This window comes from Hibiscus syriacus, unplaced genomic scaffold, assembly GCF_006381635.1.
Source record: "Hibiscus syriacus cultivar Baekdansim isolate YM2019G1 unplaced genomic scaffold, ASM638163v2 tig00110500_pilon, whole genome shotgun sequence".
In the NCBI taxonomy this organism is placed as follows: Eukaryota; Viridiplantae; Streptophyta; class Magnoliopsida; order Malvales; family Malvaceae; genus Hibiscus; species Hibiscus syriacus.
This window is the reverse complement of record NW_024062762.1, coordinates 1,184,713-1,189,930: the sequence shown is the minus strand read 5'-3', so window position 1 is coordinate 1,189,930 and position 5,218 is coordinate 1,184,713. Positions and strand designations below refer to the sequence as shown.

The following is a 5,218-nucleotide window of genomic DNA, read 5'->3' as shown; positions in this document are numbered from 1 at the left end:
CACTAAAAACATCCAGTTCTTGATTGGATAACTAACTTTAACTCAGACTTAAGTTGGCAGGTCCATCCTAAACTTTATTTTAATAAGATATTAATTGTTTAATCATAATGAGCCCATGCCAAAGGAGCCAACAGGATTGTCGACAAGTCTATCAAAATCGATCAAGTAGACAGGGAAAGAAACTGGTTATTATTTGATACAGACTCTAAAATTATATATGAAAAGTTATTTGTGTTGAATTGGGGATGAACCATGATATTATTGTATGGATGATCAAATATTGTTCAATGCATATTGTATTACTTGGTCAACAAATACGTTCTAGAAGCTTCATACATACCTATATGGAGAACGGATGGTGTGATTATAACCATGTTGCTTCATGTCGGCCCTGTGGAGTTCCTATACTACTGGCTTCATAGAGCACTGCACCATCATTATCTTTACTCTCGTTACCATTCTCATCACCATTCCTCAATTGTCACCGAGCCTATTTCTTGTAAGTACCTCTCCTTTTAAACAATTTGAACTTTGAAATGTAATAATATAACGAATGTCGGTGTTTCAGCTGTGATACATCCATTTGCAGAGCTCGTAGCATACTATGCTGTTTTTCGCAATACCGATGTTGACAATAGTTCTAACTGGAACTGCGTCCATTGTCTCTGTTGCTGGCTACATCACTTACATCGACTTCACGAACAACATGGGACACTGCAACTTCGAGCTTGTTCTGACCGCGTCTTCTCCATTTTCCCTCATCTCAAGTACCTAATCTACACTCCATCGTACGTCCTCTCTCTTCCCTTTCATAATCAAATTCCTTGGTACTTGCCGTGAACAATCAGTAAAACTACAGAAACTCTTTATATACATTTTTTCTAGTTTGAGGAAATTGAATCTCTAAATTCAATAATTACACAAATAAACAGTAAAACTACAGAAAATCAAAAGAAATCAACATGAAAAATTGAAACAGGATTGAGATAGAGGAGATATGTAATTACCTAGATAGTAGAGTTCATAAAATTGATCCACATCTGAGAGAAAGAGGGAGAAAAAGAGCGTTTAACAGGTAAACTGGAGAGAGGAAAGCATACGAAAGATTTACCAAAAATCAAAGCAGGAAGGATGGACGCGATGGATGTGAAGCAAAATCCAGCAAAACGTAACTTGGGTTGACCTCCAGATGCATTGTTGAAAGGGGCTGGAGACCATTACTTTTTGAAATGAAAGATACAACAGAAACCCTAGATTTTGCAGATGAGAAGAATCAATTAGTTTAGGGTTTTGATTACGGTAAGGCAAGACTCTTACCAATCCAGATGATTGAGTCTCTGATCACCTCCTATTGAGTCAGCCAGATGTTCGACAAAATGCTGATTCGTGTCATGGACAGGTAAAATGGAGAAACAGAAACAGAGTCGATTGCCTTAGCTAACTTGAGTTTTTTCTAAAATGTGAATGAAGACAATCTAAAATAAGTAGAAAACAGATCAGATGATGAACAATTGTGGCAGTTGTAAAAAAACGCTCTATATATGAATCTTGTTGTGGCGTTTTTAAATACAAACACCACTAATGATTTGAAATATTGTGACGTTTAATAAAAAGCGCTACTATATATGAACTCTATTTGAGTGTTTGTCTAAAAAACAGTTAATATTACCATTTTGTGGTGTTTTTTTATAATGAAGTATTTGAGTGTTTGTCTGTAAAACTCAATTTATATCTTTTTAGATATTTTATCATATTTTGTTGTAATTTGCTACCCTGATATTGTGACATTGTTGATATTGTAAACATTATTGTGCACTAATGTTGTATTGTCTATTCCAACTGTAAAATTACTAGAAAATAAAGGAAAATCACAATTTTCCTATTGGAGGATGATTTGACCTTTGGGGATTATAAAATGATCCCTTAACACTTTTCAAACTCTTCTTCAACTCTCTTCTTCAACTTTCTTCTTCTCCTCCAATTATTTTTAATCCACAACTTACCTTCCGATCAGCCATGGTTGCCTAAACAAGTCGCCAGGACATGCATCCGTAGCTGAAGGAGTAAACGATCAAATGAGATTCAACTTCTATTCTCATTCCTTATTTTGAAAGAGGGAAGTGATGATTTTAAAGTTTGAATTTATTTTTATTTTTGGGATGTTGTTTGGATTTGAACACAATATGTTTGATGAAATGTTTATTTTTATGGTCTTTGCTTAAATAATGTTTTTATGTGTTGTAGCTTTATTATGATATCTTTATAAACGAAGTTATCTTTTATGTATGTGATTTTGATAATTTTTAGAAATGGAAGTTACTAAAATTGCATGCTACTTTTTTACGTCATTCGAATTTGCGAAAAGTAGAGTTAGCGTATAGAAACTTATGTTGTCAATTGATGTTGCTTTGTTAACTATTAATTATTGGAATTGGTGAAAATTGATTCTAATTAATTAATGATTATTATTCATTTCATGTTGCATAATCGTATTGCTAAAGCAAATTCATAACCAGAACTACCAGATGACACCTGCATCTTTTAACCGTTGATCTGTTTGTTCTCCTGAATGCTACTGCATTTCCTAACTTCACCGCTCTTGTTTTAATCTTTTGTTGTCTTCTTGTTATTTTTGCATTTCAACGCCTACAAATCTTTTACATTTACCACACAATTCTAGAGTAACATTTGTTATTTGTGGGTTCTACTCCAATGCATGCATATGCATCCCCTATTATTACTTGATATACGACATGTGCACTTACTTTAAATGTTGTAATAATTTCGTAGCATCGCTAATCAACAATGACATGTGAAAGTTATTCTCATTACCTAAAGATAGGGTTGCAAAATGGAATCTTGATGGCTCGATTGCTCGTTACAAGACGAGGCTTGTTGATAAAGGTTTTCTCAAGTACCAGGCTATGATTTTTGTGAAACGTTTAGTTCGGGGGTGAAATATTCACGTCTATTTTGATGATGTTATCATTGAATGTGTGACGCTTTAGTTGAAGATGTTGTGCGTATGTTTTAGTCACAATTTTCGCTAAAAGATCTAGGTGAATTGAGATTCTTTCTTGGTCTTGAAGGAATGGTCTGATGGTGCTCTTTTGTTGAGCCAATGTAAATATAGAGAATTGTTAGATCATGTGGATATGGTTAATGCTCAGTCGTATTCTACCGATGTTTTTCTTCACCTAAACTCACTCATGATGGTGGTCATCCTCTTGAAGATCCTCAATGTTATCGGAGTGGGTGGTGGTTTACTTTATTTAAGTCACACACCAAACCCAACATTTTGTATAGTGTTGGTTGTGTGGATCATATATGTATCGACCATGTGAGTTACATTGGTGGTGGAAAAAATTTGCGATATTTGTCTGGTACATTAGATTATGGGCTCATGTTTCGAGCGTCTACAACTGCATTCATGCTTTTGGCCTTTTCAATGCAAATTGGACTAGCAATACTGATGATAGAGATGTCTCTGGAACTATGTTTATCTAGGTGATAATCTATCGTGGTGTTCTTAGAAACAAAAATTTGTCTCGATCCACAATTAAGGTGTTTTTCATGGGATAAACTGATGTGGATTATGTGGCTTCGTACACTTCTTATAGAGTGTTGTTATTCTTGTTGTCTGGAATAATAACAAGAGTGTTGCGACTATGAGTGTAATGGCCCCTCGATATTCCTGTTGTCTGGTGTGATAACATGAGAGTTGTGAATATGAGTGCCAACCAGTGTTCCATGCTCGTTCAAAGCACATTGAACTTGATGTTCACTTTGTTGGGGGAAGGTTGCGAATGAGATGGTTTCTATCGTTCGTGATTACTACCAACTTATTGATGGGTTTACCATGTCTCTTTCGAAGTCTTACTTCCTTTTTTCGGCGGAAGCTTAATGTTTTGGTTTTGCTGATTTTGGAAACTAACTCTGTACGGAGCATGTTAATAAAAAGGTGAGGTGTAAAAGTGTAATACCCTAATTTTGTTCGGGTTCACAACCCTGGCAGAACATTCGTGCCTCAACACATGCCAGTAGCACTACAGCAAGCCAATAGCCCGTGGTTCCCCTTTTCTCCAATATACGTTGTACAGTTAGCATCTCAAGCGCCAGCAATCAATATTCCAGAAGATAAAATGTTCGAGAATCTGTCTTTTCCCCCATTGGTGCAAACCGTTTGCACTAGGCTATACTGGCAAAGGAAAAGGAGTAATATATATCATCAGCAAGCAAAAATGAAAGGAAGAGAAAATCTAGAGAGAAAAATCTCCAGTCTTTTTTTTCCATCAACAGTGAGCATTATAAAGAAAGCAGAGAAAAAAAGAAAGGATCGTCTCCTTATTTTCTTCCGAACGCAGCAACCAAATAGAAGCCTTTCATTAGCATATCCAAAAACAAAAAAAAAAATCATTGTTTTGAAATACAACAGTCATAGAAAAAGGAGGAGAAATGAAAAAGCCCTTACCCGTAGCAATGACCGTCGCGCCCTCACCGGAAGAAGGAAAAACCCCCACGGTTGAAGGTAACCCTGGCTTGTGTATCTTTTAGTGTTTAGGAGTCGTTTCTTTTGTGTTTTGGGGTTGTTTTCGGGGTTTGGTTTCAAACGGGTTGCTCGGTGGTTCTCTTGCCCCCTCATCAGAGTTGTCTAGGTGGTAGCAACCATGGTAGTTGCCTTGGCCATAGTGGCCTCGGGGCTTGGCAAAGAAGAGTGAAATAGTTAAAAAGAGAGAGACATGGAGGCGGCAGAAAGCTAGAAGGGTAAACATAACAGGTTTTAGGGCTTCTTTAAACTTAATTTTTTTCACGGGATTCAAGTGTCGTGTTTTGGGGTTTATCATCTTTTCCTTTTTGTGGGTTATACATGTATGGCCTCTAACTTTAAAGCTAATACCATTTAGGTCCTTGTTTTTTGAGATTTTACAACTTGTGATTCGACATTTCATTTATATTTTCCTTACACATAAATGTTTTGCTGTTTTGCACATATTTTTATAAACGTCAATATGTATGGTGCTATTCAACACATATATGCAACGCGTATTCATGTTTCTTTTCTAGTTAGATTCGTATATATTATGAATTTTATAGTTTTGTGCCCACTGTTTGACTCATTTTAATTTCAATATATTATGTTCACTTCTTATGTAATGCATACATGTGCTATCATATGCCTTCTGCCTCTTATTGTATATATAATCATATTATAAGTATG

The 5,218-nt window shown here is 35.7% G+C and overlaps 1 pseudogene; it reads left to right on the top strand.

Moving 5' to 3' along the window:
• Positions 1 to 300: 300 nt before the first annotated feature.
• LOC120129443 lies at positions 301 to 840 on the top strand (annotated as a pseudogene).
• The last annotated feature ends 4,378 nt before the right edge of the window (positions 841 to 5,218 follow it).